Raw genomic sequence first — 14435 nt, forward strand, 5'->3', positions numbered from 1 at the left:
TATCCGAGTATGTGTGTGCCGCGCTTTTTTACATATTTAATTTTATTTACTCTTTGCCGCGTGCGCGCCCCCGGGTCTTTTTATTCTCGACCTCTTATCTGTGATTGGCCCGGGGGCGAAATGCTGTGATCCTGATATACATTGCCCCGGTCTGTCAGCCGGGGCAATTTATTATCACCGTTTTATTTTCTCGACCTGGGGGAGACTGGTGCTCCCCCAGTGCGTTAGTTTTAGTGCCCACTGGCGGGAGGGGCTATTGTCTCCCGCCCATAGTTTTTAATTTTTATAGCGCGCGGCTAATTGCCGCTTTTAATTGTATCCGCACCCCGGGGGGGTGCTGTCCCCCCGGGGAACATTAATTCAAAATAAACGGCAATTTATCTGTTCTTATCAGCTTAATATCTGATACAATCCCCATAGGGGATTCAGAATATTAAACTGATTTTTGGAACCTGGCGGGTGACCGGAGCTTGCTCCGACTCTGCCGCGGGTCGGCCTGGCATTGCAGTACCGTCAGGAACGGCCTAATAATCTGGTAAAGCACAACCCCATCAGGTTATTAGGTATCAACCCCGTGGCAGATAACCTGCTTGCACCAGGTTTCCGGAAATCAGCGCGGTAGACTGGATCCTCGGGGTGCCCACGCGCACCTAACCTCTCCTTCGCGCGTGGGCTTCTAGCCTTATTAGACTTAGCTCAGAGAAGAGTATTATTTATTGTATATTTTAATCCGCGAGTGTGTGTCCGCGATTTTCGTTCTGCCGGGAAGCGAGTTGTGATTTCGTGTTCGCGTGCGAAAAAGTGAAGTGCCGCGACGCGTGTGCTCCGCGAGTTTTGTTGGTTAGGGCTCCCTCGACCTGGGGCTCTGCGCCGAGAGTGACGTGCGGCAGTGCGGTGAGTGTGCGGTGCGCGGGTGTGGTGCGTGCGTGTGGTGCATCGCGGTGCGGCGGTGCATCGTTGCACCTGTTGTTGTGACGGCGGGGCGCCGCATCGCGATCCGCCGCCGCGGGGTGCCTGCATACACACGTGTGTAGGTTATCCCGCCACGTGCCGCCTCCGCGTCCCGCGCGCGGGGTTCCGTGCTTGCCGCGCGTCTAGATTTTATTTATTGTTTATTTATTTATTTATTCATATTTGTTATGGCGCAGAGCCCGCTCGAGGTGGTGCTGACATACCCCCTGGCGGAGCGGGTATGTTGCCCGCGATGCTGGGGCAGCACCGACCGAAACGTCAGGTCGAGGGGCGATTTCTGCGACACGCAGCATTTGTCGCGCCATATAAGAAAATTCCACCCGGGGGACACTATCGCATATGTGTGCTCAATATGCAACTATAGGGGGACAGGCGCGGTCCCCTACCGAAGAGTAAAAGAACACTTTGAGAAGGAGCACGTCCCCCGGACGGAAGCTGCGTGTCGCACAGTACGCGGAGCACAAAGGACAATAACAAATGTTGGTGGAGTTTCAGGTGTGCGGACCCGGGCCTCTGCATCGGCCCCATCTGCGTCGGCGTCGGCTGGACCATCGTCGCGAAGCCTCACTTCCTCGCGGCCACCCACGTCACGCTCCGCGGCCACGACGTCAAGAGGAACAACACCACCTGCAACAACATCATCCACGGAGGCTCACACAACACCCGGAGCAGCAGGAGAGTCCCCCTCCTACGCGGCTGTCACTGCAGCGGGGCCAGCGACAAGAAGAACATCTCCGTCGCTGGCCACAACAACAACACGCGGGGCGGCCATCTTGGGATCATCGGCCGCCATGACAGCCGCCATCTCGGGCGCCGCCACGAGGAGGACGTCGGCCGCCGCAACTACAGGTAAGGCGCATCCACAGTCTTATGGCGGATCCACAGGGCAAGATGGCGCGGCCAATAGGAGATGCCCGTCAGGACAAGCGGCAAGAGAGGCGCGCAAAAGCCCCCGCAGACCATCCAGCGGGGGCAAATCGACAACGAGGAGTGCCGCAGGGGCCCCGCCGTCATCCACCAGCCAGGCGGGGCCCTCATTTAACAGGAATTTGCGGCGTTCCACGAGCGCGCCTCTCGTGAAGAGCGGCGCATCCAGACCGGCACGCGCGCCCCCCAGGAGGTCCCCTGCCGCCGATTCACCATCCTTCGGCGGCATGGGGGGCGCTTGGAGGAGGACGCCCGAGAGGACCCCCCCGACGACATCCTGTGGGGGTCCAACTACACGGAGTAGATCTCGGGCGTCCAGCGTGCCGGTCGAGAAGCGCGCTTTACAGACGGGCCCCCTGGCCCGACCATCGGCCAGGGGCGTACCGCGGGGGCCCCCTTCTTCAGGAAGGAACACCAGGGGGGCCCAGCCGGCGATGACATCCCCAGCCGGCACCGCGGTACGAAATCTCAGTGCCGCGCTGACGCTGCAGGCATCCGGGGGGGCGAGGGGTGGGGCGAGGACGCCCACCCCGCAACGAGGGACCCCGCCCCCCCGAATGACCCCCAACACGCCGCCTTCCATCTGCGGCGTGTGTGCGGGGGTCATCACACCACCGCTTTTGCCTGCAGCGTCCGGATCCGCCACGCTGACCACCCGGACGGTGACCACATCGACATGCGGGTCCCCCGTGATGGCCACGGGGTACACCGCGGGGAGGGTCACCCCATCGAGACCCTCCCCCCTCCCTACCATCTTGGAGGGGTCACCGTTGGAGGTGGTCGGCGGGATGCGCCTTCCTTCAACACCCTCAACACCAGGGCAGGAGGAGCGGCGGCAACCAGGAGCGGCGCCCCCCTCATCACCATCGGAGGACGAGGGGGACTCAGGTGGGCCGTGGAGGAGGCACGTGGGGCGAAGAGCGAGGAGGAGGTGGAGCGGCGACTCCAGCGGGAGCGATGGTCCGACGCCGGTGGGGCTGAGGCGGACGCCCGGTCATCCGCCACAAACGCCGGCGAATACAACAACGTCGCATAACACGCGACCTTGCTCGGTCGTGCTCCAGCGGACAATGGTCCGCACTGTTCGAGGGGTTGCTGCGGGCATCCCACAGCCGGGGACAAGCGTGGAGAGGACACCGGGAGAGCGTGCTGAAGACAGCATCGCGGGACATCCGAGTGCCCAAGTAAGTGTCCCTGGGGTGATGGGCCGTCGGCGGGGCGTTCCCGTAGCCGGCGGCTCCGGAGCGGGCGGTGAGGCACCGCCGGTCTCTAGGAGCGGGGGCGGGGGGCACCACCGAAACCCGCGGCGTGCTAACCCCCCGCCCGGCTTGCCGTCCGGTGGCCAACCGGCCCCTGCGGCTGTCGCAAGACAGCACAGGCGGCAACGTGTGGCTGCCCGTGACGCGCTGGTCGGGCGGGTGGAGGCTGTCGCCTCGATTGCGGACCTGGAGGAGGTGGCGGCTGCTGTCGCCACCTTCTTCGGGGAGGATGCAGCGAGAGCGGTTGGCGGGGGTGCACCCGGCGCCCGCGACCGTCCGGATCGGTCGCGTGAGGCGCGGGCGCGTCGGGGTGAGGGGGGAGTGCCGGCGCGAGACGGCGTTAGGAGGGGGCCGGCACCGGCCGGTCCCCAGCAGCAGGGAGAAGGGCGCGGGGGCTGGGTGCGCGAAGCTACGCGCATACAGGCTCTGTACAGGGCGAACCGTCGCAAGGCAGTCCGAGAAGTGCTGCAGGGGCCCGCTGAATCGTGCCAAGTGCCGAGACAGCGGGTTCAGGCATACTTCGAAGGGCTGTACCGCGGCGGGGAACACCTGGACGGCCTGGGCGCGGAGGTGGAGCGTGCTGACCCCTTGGCCGATGAGGGGGAGTCCGCGCTCCTGGATCCCTTCACGGAGTTAGAGGTGGACCGTCGGCTCCGGCGTATGACTAACTCTGCGCCGGGTCCCGACGGTATCACTTACCGTGACCTCCGTGGAGCGGATCCGGGAGTGCGGCTCCTCACCGCGTTGTTTAACGCGTGTTATCGGCTCGAGGCAGTCCCAGCGTCTTGGAAGACCTCCAACACCGTATTGGTGTACAAAAAAGGCGATCGGGATATGTTGGAGAACTGGCGCCCTCTCGCACTGGGGGACACTGCCCCCAAACTTTTCGCGGCGCTCGTTGCCGATCGTCTGACCGACTGGGCGGTCACCAACAACAAGCTTAGTCCGGCACAGAAGGGATTCCTGCGGGACGAGGGGTGCTTTGAGCACAACTTTATCCTGCGGGAGATCCTGACTGATGCGCGGAGGACTAGGCGGCAGGCGGTCGTCGCGTGGCTGGACCTTTCCAACGCGTTTGGTTCGGTCCCGCACGCGGTGATCCGCCGCGCTCTCGTTCGCTCCGGGGTGCCGGGGGGCATCGTTCGTACATGGCAGTCCATGTATGAGGGATGCACCACGCGGGTGCGCGCGGCCGACGGGTTCACCGACCCCATCCCTGTTCGTTCGGGGGTTCGGCAAGGTTGTCCGCTGAGCCCGATAGTATTTGACCTCGCTATCGACTCGGTACTGCGTGCAATTACCGATGTCGATGCGGGGTTCGATCTATTGGGCTCGCGCTTTAGCGTTTTAGCGTATGCGGACGACATTGCACTCGTTGCCGATACGCCCGAGGGAATGCAGCGGCTTCTGGCTGCTGCAGAGGACGGAGCATCGTCGGTGGGGTTGCGGTTCAACCCTGCTAAATGTGCCACCCTGCACATCGGTGCAGGAGCAGGCGGCAGGGTCCTACCGACGACCTTCGAAATCCAGGGAGAGCCCGTCCATCCCCTTGCGTCCGGTGAGCCGTATCACCATCTCGGTATCCCGACGGGTTGCTCGGTCGACCAAACGCCATTCGCCACAATCGGGGGCCTCCTTGAGGATCTCCGCGCGGTTGACCGATCCCTCCTTGCCCCGTGGCAGAAATTGGAGGTAGTGGCAACCAACATCCTGCCGCGTATGGACTTTCTGCTGCGGGGGGCCACAGTGGAGAAGCGTCCCCTGAAGGCGGCGGACCTAGAGATCCGCCGTAAAGCCAAGGCCTGGCTCAACCTCCCGCAGAGAGCCAGCGCGGAGGTGGTCTACCTCCCCCCGAAACGAGGGGGTTGTGGGCTACTTCCGCTAGCTGACCTCGCGGACGTCCTGTCCGTCGCGCACGTCTTCCGTATGCTTACGGCTGGCGACGCGACGGTCAGGACGCTCGCGTGGGCGTCTCTGCGGGGAGTTGTGGCCAGGCGGATTGGCGGTCCTCCGACCAACGAGGACATCGCGGCCTTCCTTTCTGGTTCGCAGGAGGGGAGGTTACGCGAGGGAGGGGAGCGCTCCCTGTGGTCGACGGCTCGGAATGCTGCGCGGAGGCAGTCTGAGAGGTTGTCCCTTCGGTGGGAATGGTGTGAGGCGACCGAGGAGCTCATTGTCGGGTGCCGACGTCCCGGAGGCGACGCGGTAAAGGTGCCACCTGGAGCCCGTAACCAGGTGGTCACTCGTCTGCGCTCAGCGGTGGCAGCATTCTACGCGGGTACGCTGTTGCGTAAACCCGATCAGGGGAAGGTGTTTGAGGTGTCGTCGCGGGCGGGTGTGAGCAATCACTATGTCCGCGGCGGCAGCTTCACTCGCTTCGCCGACTGGCGCTTTATCCATCGTGCCAAGTTGGATGTCCTCCCTCTCAACGGTGCACGCCGTTGGGGGGAGGCAGACCGAAGGTGTCGGCGTTGCGGGGCAGCAGCCGAGACCCTTCCCCATGTCTTAGGGCACTGCGGGGTGCATTCCGCTGCCATTCAGCTGAGACATGACACCGTCTTGCACCGCCTCTGGAAGGCTTGCCGTATGCCTGGGGAGAAGCGGGTAAACCGGCGGGTTGAGGGCATGGAGGGCGAGCTTGGGGAGCTACGGCCCGACCTTGTGGTCTGGCACGAGCGCTCCAAGTGCGTCGTCATCTGCGACGTGACGATCCCCTTCGAAAACCGCTGGGTGTCCTTCGATGAGGCTAGGGCGAGGAAAGTCGCCAAATACTCGCCCTTGGCTGAGGAGCTCCAGCGGCGGGGATATCGCGTCGTAGTGACGGCCTTCGTCGTCGGTGCCCTTGGCTCGTGGGATCCGAGGAATGAGGCGGTGTTGAGAGTGCTTAGGATTGGCAACGCCTACGCCTCGATGATGCGCCGCCTCATGGTCTCGGATACCATTCGCTGGTCTAGGGACATCTACGTGGAGCACGTGTCTGGCGTGCGCCAGTACGCCGCTCCCTCCCGCCCCTCGGCTGAGGGGGTGCTCGCGACACCCCCCCGCGCGATTCGCCGGCGTTGGCCCACCAATGCGTAGGTGCGGCACTTCCAACGTCCTCGTTTTTATTTATCTATTTATTTTGCGTTCCGAGTGTGTGTGTCGCGTAATTTATTAAGTGCGTTGTCTTGCCCACTTTATTTATTTATTTGCTCGCGGCGGCGAGGGGGCAGGGTTATGCCCTGCTCCATCTATTATTTTAACCTGTTATGTTTATTTATTTTATTGCATGTTGTGTGGGCCTTTCTGTTCCGAGTGTGAATGCCGCGTACCTAATATTATTTTTTAGTCGAGTATGAATGCGTCGCGTTTTTACATATTTAATTTTATTTATTTTTTGCCGCGTGCGCGCCCCCGGGTCCTTTTATCTCCGACCCATTATCTGTGATTGGCCCGGGGGCGAATGCTGTGATACTGATATGCATTGCCCCGGTCTGTCAGCCGGGGCAATTTATTATCAACTTTTTATTTCTTCCGACCTGGGGGAGGCTAGTGCTCCCCCAGAGCGTTAGTTGTAGTGCCCACTGGCGGGAGGGGCCAATGTCTCCCGCCCATAATTTTAATTCTTTAGCGCGCGGCTAATTGCCGCTTTTAATTGTATTCGCACCCCGGGGGGGTGCTGTCCCCCCGGGGAACATTTATTGAAATAAACGGCAATTTATCTGTTCTTATCAGCTTAATATCTGATACAATCCCCATAGGGGATTCAGAATATTAAACTGATTTTTGGAACCTGGCGGGTGACCGGAGCTTGCTCCGACTCTGCCGCGGGTCGGCCTGGCATTGCAGTACCGTCAGGAACGGCCTAATAATCTGGTAAAGCACAACCCCATCAGGTTATTAGGTATCAACCCCGTGGCAGATAACCTGCTTGCACCAGGTCTCCGGAAATCGGCGCGGTACGCTGGATCCCTGGGGTGCCCACGTGCACCTAACCTCTCCTTCGCGCGTGGGCTTCTAGCCTTATTAGACTTAGCTCAGAGAAGAGTATTATTTATTGTATATTTTAATCCGCGAGTGTGTGTCCGCGATTTTCGTTCTGCCGGGAAGCGAGTTGTGATTTCGTGTTCGCGTGCGAAAAAGTGAAGTGCCGCGACGCGTGTGCTCCGCGAGTTTGTTGGTTAGGGCTCCCTCGACCTGGGGCTCTGCGCCGAGAGTGACGTGCGGCAGTGCGGTGAGTGTGCGGTGCGCGGGTGTGGTGCGTGCGTGTGGTGCATCGCGGTGCGGCGGTGCATCGTTGCACCTGTTGTTGTGACGGCGGGGCGCCGCATCGCGATCCGCCGCCGCGGGGTGCCTGCATACACACGTGTGTAGGTTATCCCGCCACGTGCCGCCTCCGCGTCCCGCGCGCGGGGTTCCGTGCTTGCCGCGCGTCTAGATTTTATTTATTGTTTATTTATTTATTTATTCATATTTGTTATGGCGCAGAGCCCGCTCGAGGTGGTGCTGACATACCCCCTGGCGGAGCGGGTATGTTGCCCGCGATGCTGGGGCAGCACCGACCGAAACGTCAGGTCGAGGGGCGATTTCTGCGACACGCAGCATTTATCTAGACATATCCGTAAATTCCACCCGGGGGACACTATCGCATACGTGTGCTCAATTTGTAATTATAGGGGGACAGGCGCGGTCCCGTACAGACGCGTCAAAGAACATTTTGAGAAGGAGCACGTCCCCCGGACGGAAGCTGCGTGTCGCACAGTACGCGGAGCACAGAGAACTATTTCTAATGTTGGTGGGCTTTCAGGTGTGCGGACCCGGGCCTCTGCATCGGCCCCATCTGCATCGGCGTCGGCTGGAGCATCGTCGCGAGGCCTCACTTCCTCGCGGCCACCCACGTCGCACTCCGCGGCCACGACATCCACATCGACACCACCTGCAACAACTACATCATCCACGAGAGCATCCCGACCATCCGGAGCAGCAGGAGAGTCCCCCTCCTACGCGGCTGTCACCGCAGCGGGGCCAGCGACACGAAGATCATCCCCGTCGCTGGCCACAACAACAACACGCGGGGCGGCCATCTTAACATCACAGGCCGCCATGACAGCCGCCATATTGGGTGCCGCCACTAGGAGGACGTCGGCCGCCGCAACTAAAGGTAAGGCGCATCCACAGTCTTATGGCGGATCCACAGGGCAAGATGGCGCGGCCAATAGGAGATGCCCGTCGGGACAAGCGGCCAGAGAGGCGCGCAAAAGCCCCCGCAGACCATCCAGCGGGGGCAAATCATCATCGAGGAGTGCCGCAGGGGCCCCGCCGTCATCCACCAGCCAGGCGGGGCCCTCATTTAACAGGAATTTGCGGCGTTCCACGAGCGCGCCTCTCGTGAAGAGCGGCGCATCCAGACCGGCACGCGCGCCCCCCAGGAGGTCCCCTGCCGCCGATTCACCATCCTTCGGCGGCATGGGGGGCGCTTGGAGGAGGACGCCCGAGAGGACCCCCCCGACGACATCCTGTGGGGGTCCAACTACACGGAGTAGATCTCGGGCGTCCAGCGTGCCGGTCGAGAAGCGCGCTTTACAGACGGGCCCCCTGGCCCGACCATCGGCCAGGGGCGTACCGCGGGGGCCCCCTTCTTCAGGGAGGAACACCAGAGGGGCCCAGCCAGCGATGACATCCCCAGCTGGCACCGCGGTACGGAATCTCAGTGCCGCGCTGACGCTGCAGGCATCCGGGGGGGCGAGGGGTGGTGCGAGGACGCCCACCCCGCAACGAGGGACCCCGCCCCCCCGAATGACCCCCACCACGCCGCCTTCCATCTGCGGCGTGTGCGCGGGGGTCATTACACCTCCAGCTTTGCCTGCAGCGTCGGGATCCGCCACGCTGACCACCCAGACGGTGACCACATCAACGTGCGGGTCCCCCGTGATGGCCACGGGGTACACCGCGGGGAGGGTCACACCATCGAGACCCTCCCCCCTCCCTACCATCCTGGAGGGGTCACCGTTGGAGGTGGTCGGCGGGATGCGCCTTCCTTCAACACCCTCAACACCAGGGCAGGAGGAGCGGCGGCAACAGGGGGCGGCGCCCCCCTCATCGCCATCGGAGGACGAGGGGGACTCTGGTGGGCCGTGGAGGAGGCACGTGGGGCGAAGAGCGAGGAGGAGGTGGAGCGGCGACTCCAGCGGGAGCGACGACCCGACGCCGGTGGGGCTGAGGCGGACGCCCGGTCATCCGCCACAAACGCCGGCGAATACAACTTCGACGCCTAACATACGACCCTGCGCGGTCGTCCTTCAGCGGACATTGATCCGCTCTGTTCGAGGGGCTGCCGCGGGCATCCCACAGCCGGGGACAAGCGTGGAGAGGGCACCGGGAGAGCGTGCTGAAGAAGGCATCGCGGGACATCCGAGTGCCCAAGTAAGTGTCCCTGGGGTGATGGGCCGTCGGCGGGGCGTTCCCGTAGCCGGCGGCTCCGGAGCGAGCGGCGAGGCACCGCCGGTCTCTAGGAGCGGGGGCGGGGGGCACCACCGAAACCCGCGGCGTGCTAACCCCCCGCCCGGCTTGCCGTCCGGTGGCCAACCGGCCCCTGCGGCTGTCGCAAGACAGCACAGGCGGCAACGTGTGGCTGCTCGTGACGCGCTGGTCGGGCGGGTGGAGGCCGTCGCCTCGATTGCGGACCTGGAGGAGGTGGCGGCTGCTGTCGCCACCTTCTTCGGGGAGGATGCAGCGAGAGCGGTTGGCGGGGGTGCACCCGGCGCCCGCGACCGTCCGGATCGGTCGCGTGAGGCGCGGGCGCGTCGGGGTGAGGGGGGAGTGCCGGCGCGAGACGGCGTCAGGAGGGGGCCGGCACCGGCTGGTCCCCAGCAGCAGGGAGAAGGGCGCGGGGGCTGGGTGCGCGAAGCCACGCGCATACAGGCGTTGTACAGGGCGAACCGTCGCAAGGCAGTCCGAGAAGTGCTGCAGGGGCCCGCTGAATCGTGCCAAGTGCCGAGACAGCGGGTTCAGGCGTACTTCGAAGGGCTGTACCGCGGCGGCGAACTCCTGGACAATCTGGGCGCGGAGGTGGAGCGCGCTGACCCCTTGGCCGATGAGGGGGAGTCCGCGCTCCTGGATCCCTTCACGGAGTTGGAGGTGGACCGTCGGCTCCGGCGTATGACGAACTCTGCGCCGGGTCCCGACGGTATCACTTACCGTGACCTCCGTGGAGCGGATCCGGGAGTGCGGCTCCTCACCGCGTTGTTTAACGCGTGTTATCGGCTCGAGGCAGTCCCAGCGTCTTGGAAGACCTCCAACACCGTATTGGTGTACAAAAAAGGCGATCGGGATATGTTGGAGAACTGGCGCCCTCTCGCGCTGGGGGACACTGCCCCCAAACTTTTCGCGGCGCTCGTTGCCGATCGTCTGACCGACTGGGCGGTCACCAACAACAAGCTTAGTCCGGCACAGAAGGGATTCCTGCGGGACGAGGGGTGCTTTGAGCACAACTTTGTCCTGCAGGAGATCCTGACTGATGCGCGGAGGACTAGGCGGCAGGCGGTCGTCGCGTGGCTGGACCTTTCCAACGCGTTTGGTTCGGTCCCGCACGCGGTGATCCGCCGCGCTCTCGTTCGCTCCGGGGTGCCGGGGGGCATCGTTCGTACATGGCAGTCCATGTATGAGGGATGCACCACGCGGGTGCGCGCGGCCGACGGGTTCACCGACCCCATCCCTGTTCGTTCGGGGGTTCGGCAAGGTTGTCCGCTGAGCCCGATAGTATTTGACCTCGCTATCGACTCGGTACTGCGTGCAATTACCGATGTCGATGCGGGGTTCGATCTATTGGGCTCGCGCTTTAGCGTTTTAGCGTATGCGGACGACATTGCACTCGTTGCCGATACGCCCGAGGGAATGCAGCGGCTTCTGGCTGCTGCAGAGGACGGAGCATCGTCGGTGGGGTTGCGGTTCAACCCTGCTAAATGTGCCACCCTGCACATCGGTGCAGGAGCAGGCGGCAGGGTCCTACCGACGACCTTCGAAATCCAGGGAGAGCCCGTCCATCCCCTTGCGTCCGGTGAGCCGTATCACCATCTCGGTATCCCGACGGGTTGCTCGGTCGACCAAACGCCATTCGCCACAATCGGGGGCCTCCTTGAGGATCTCCGCGCGGTTGACCGATCCCTCCTTGCCCCGTGGCAGAAATTGGAGGTAGTGGCAACCAACATCCTGCCGCGTATGGACTTTCTGCTGCGGGGGGCCACAGTGGAGAAGCGTCCCCTGAAGGCGGCGGACCTAGAGATCCGCCGTAAAGCCAAGGCCTGGCTCAACCTCCCGCAGAGAGCCAGCGCGGAGGTGGTCTACCTCCCCCCGAAACGAGGGGGTTGTGGGCTACTTCCGCTAGCTGACCTCGCGGACGTCCTGTCCGTCGCGCACGTCTTCCGTATGCTTACGGCTGGCGACGCGACGGTCAGGACGCTCGCGTGGGCGTCTCTGCGGGGAGTTGTGGCCAGGCGGATTGGCGGTCCTCCGACCAACGAGGACATCGCGGCCTTCCTTTCTGGTTCGCAGGAGGGGAGGTTACGCGAGGGAGGGGAGCGCTCCCTGTGGTCGACGGCTCGGAATGCTGCGCGGAGGCAGTCTGAGAGGTTGTCCCTTCGGTGGGAATGGTGTGAGGCGACCGAGGAGCTCATTGTCGGGTGCCGACGTCCCGGAGGCGACGCGGTAAAGGTGCCACCTGGAGCCCGTAACCAGGTGGTCACTCGTCTGCGCTCAGCGGTGGCAGCATTCTACGCGGGTACGCTGTTGCGTAAACCCGATCAGGGGAAGGTGTTTGAGGTGTCGTCGCGGGCGGGTGTGAGCAATCACTATGTCCGCGGCGGCAGCTTCACTCGCTTCGCCGACTGGCGCTTTATCCATCGTGCCAAGTTGGATGTCCTCCCTCTCAACGGTGCACGCCGTTGGGGGGAGGCAGACCGAAGGTGTCGGCGTTGCGGGGCAGCAGCCGAGACCCTTCCCCATGTCTTAGGGCACTGCGGGGTGCATTCCGCTGCCATTCAGCTGAGACATGACACCGTCTTGCACCGCCTCTGGAAGGCTTGCCGTATGCCTGGGGAGAAGCGGGTAAACCGGCGGGTTGAGGGCATGGAGGGCGAGCTTGGGGAGCTACGGCCCGACCTTGTGGTCTGGCACGAGCGCTCCAAGTGCGTCGTCATCTGCGACGTGACGATCCCCTTCGAAAACCGCTGGGTGTCCTTCGATGAGGCTAGGGCGAGGAAAGTCGCCAAATACTCGCCCTTGGCTGAGGAGCTCCAGCGGCGGGGATATCGCGTCGTAGTGACGGCCTTCGTCGTCGGTGCCCTTGGCTCGTGGGATCCGAGGAATGAGGCGGTGTTGAGAGTGCTTAGGATTGGCAACGCCTACGCCTCGATGATGCGCCGCCTCATGGTCTCGGATACCATTCGCTGGTCTAGGGACATCTACGTGGAGCACGTGTCTGGCGTGCGCCAGTACGCCGCTCCCTCCCGCCCCTCGGCTGAGGGGGTGCTCGCGACACCCCCCCGCGCGATTCGCCGGCGTTGGCCCACCAATGCGTAGGTGCGGCACTTCCAACGTCCTCGTTTTTATTTATCTATTTATTTTGCGTTCCGAGTGTGTGTGTCGCGTAATTTATTAAGTGCGTTGTCTTGCCCACTTTATTTATTTATTTGCTCGCGGCGGCGAGGGGGCAGGGTTATGCCCTGCTCCATCTATTATTTTAACCTGTTATGTTTATTTATTTTATTGCATGTTGTGTGGGCCTTTCTGTTCCGAGTGTGAATGCCGCGTACCTAATATTATTTTTTAGTCGAGTATGAATGCGTCGCGTTTTTACATATTTAATTTTATTTATTTTTTGCCGCGTGCGCGCCCCCGGGTCCTTTTATCTCCGACCCATTATCTGTGATTGGCCCGGGGGCGAATGCTGTGATACTGATATGCATTGCCCCGGTCTGTCAGCCGGGGCAATTTATTATCAACTTTTTATTTCTTCCGACCTGGGGGAGGCTAGTGCTCCCCCAGAGCGTTAGTTGTAGTGCCCACTGGCGGGAGGGGCCAATGTCTCCCGCCCATAATTTTAATTCTTTAGCGCGCGGCTAATTGCCGCTTTTAATTGTATTCGCACCCCGGGGGGGTGCTGTCCCCCCGGGGAACATTAACTGGAAAATAAACGGCAATTTATCTGTTCTTATCAGCTTAATATCTGATACAATCCCCATAGGGGATTCAGAATATTAAACTGATTTTTGGAACCTGGCGGGTGACCGGAGCTTGCTCCGACTCTGCCGCGGGTCGGCCTGGCATTGCAGTACCGTCAGGAACGGCCTAATAATCTGGTAAAGCACAACCCCATCAGGTTATTAGGTATCAACCCCGTGGCAGATAACCTGCTTGCACCAGGTTTCCGAAGATCAGCGCGGTACGCTGGATCCCTGGGGTGCCCACGCGCACCTAACCTCTCTCTCGCGCGTGGGCATTATATCCATTAGTTGGCCAGACTTAGCTCAGAGAAGTATTTATTTATTGTTTATTTATATCCGCGAGTGAGTGTCCGCGATTTTTCGTTCACCGGGAAGCGACTTGTGATTTTGTGTCTTCCGCGCGAAAAGTGAAGTGCCGCGACGCGTGTGCTCCGCGAGTTTTTGGTTAGGGCTCCCTCGACCTGGGGCTCTGCGCCGAGAGTGACGTGCGGCAGTGCGGTGAGTGTGCGGTGCGCGGGTGTGGTGCGTGCGTGTGGTGCGTCGCGGTGCGGCGGTGCATCGTTGCACCTGTTGTTGTGACGGCGGGGCGCCGCATCGCGATCCGCCGCCGCGGGGTGCCTGCATAGGTTATCCCGCCACGTGCCGCCTCCGCGTTCCGCGCGCGGGGTTCCGCGCTTGCCGCGCGTCTTAATTCTATTTATTGTTATTATTTATTTTATTATCATTTATTGTTATGGCGCAGAGCCCGCTCGAAGTGGTTCTGTCGTACCCCCTGGCGGAGCGGGTGTGTTGTCCGCGATGCTGGGGGAGTACGGACAGAAATGTCAGGTCGAGGGGCGACTTTTGTGACACGCAGCATTTATCGCGCCACATAAGAAAATTCCACCCGGGGGACACTATCGCGTATGTGTGCTCAATATGCAATTTTAGGGGGACAGGCGCGGTCCCCTATAGACGTGTAAAAGAACATTTTGAGAAGGAGCACGTCCCCCGGACGGAAGCTGCGTGTCGCACAGTACGCGGAGCACAGAGAACTTTAAATAATATTGGTGGTGTTTCAGGTGTGCGGACCCGGGCC

The 14435-nt window shown here is 61.9% G+C and overlaps 3 pseudogenes; all 3 read left to right on the forward strand.

Moving 5' to 3' along the window:
• The first annotated feature begins 354 nt into the window (after nucleotides 1-354).
• Nucleotides 355-533, forward strand: LOC138940946 (U2 spliceosomal RNA; annotated as a pseudogene).
• Nucleotides 534-6831: 6298 nt separating this feature from the next.
• LOC138940922 (U2 spliceosomal RNA) lies at nucleotides 6832-7011 on the forward strand (annotated as a pseudogene).
• Nucleotides 7012-13311: 6300 nt separating this feature from the next.
• Nucleotides 13312-13490, forward strand: LOC138940904 (U2 spliceosomal RNA; annotated as a pseudogene).
• The last annotated feature ends 945 nt before the right edge of the window (nucleotides 13491-14435 follow it).

Source organism: Polyergus mexicanus, unplaced genomic scaffold (genome assembly GCF_030449975.1).
Source record: "Polyergus mexicanus isolate NDT 795.1 unplaced genomic scaffold, iyPolMexi1.0 SCAF_17, whole genome shotgun sequence".
Taxonomy (NCBI): Eukaryota; Metazoa; Arthropoda; class Insecta; order Hymenoptera; family Formicidae; genus Polyergus; species Polyergus mexicanus.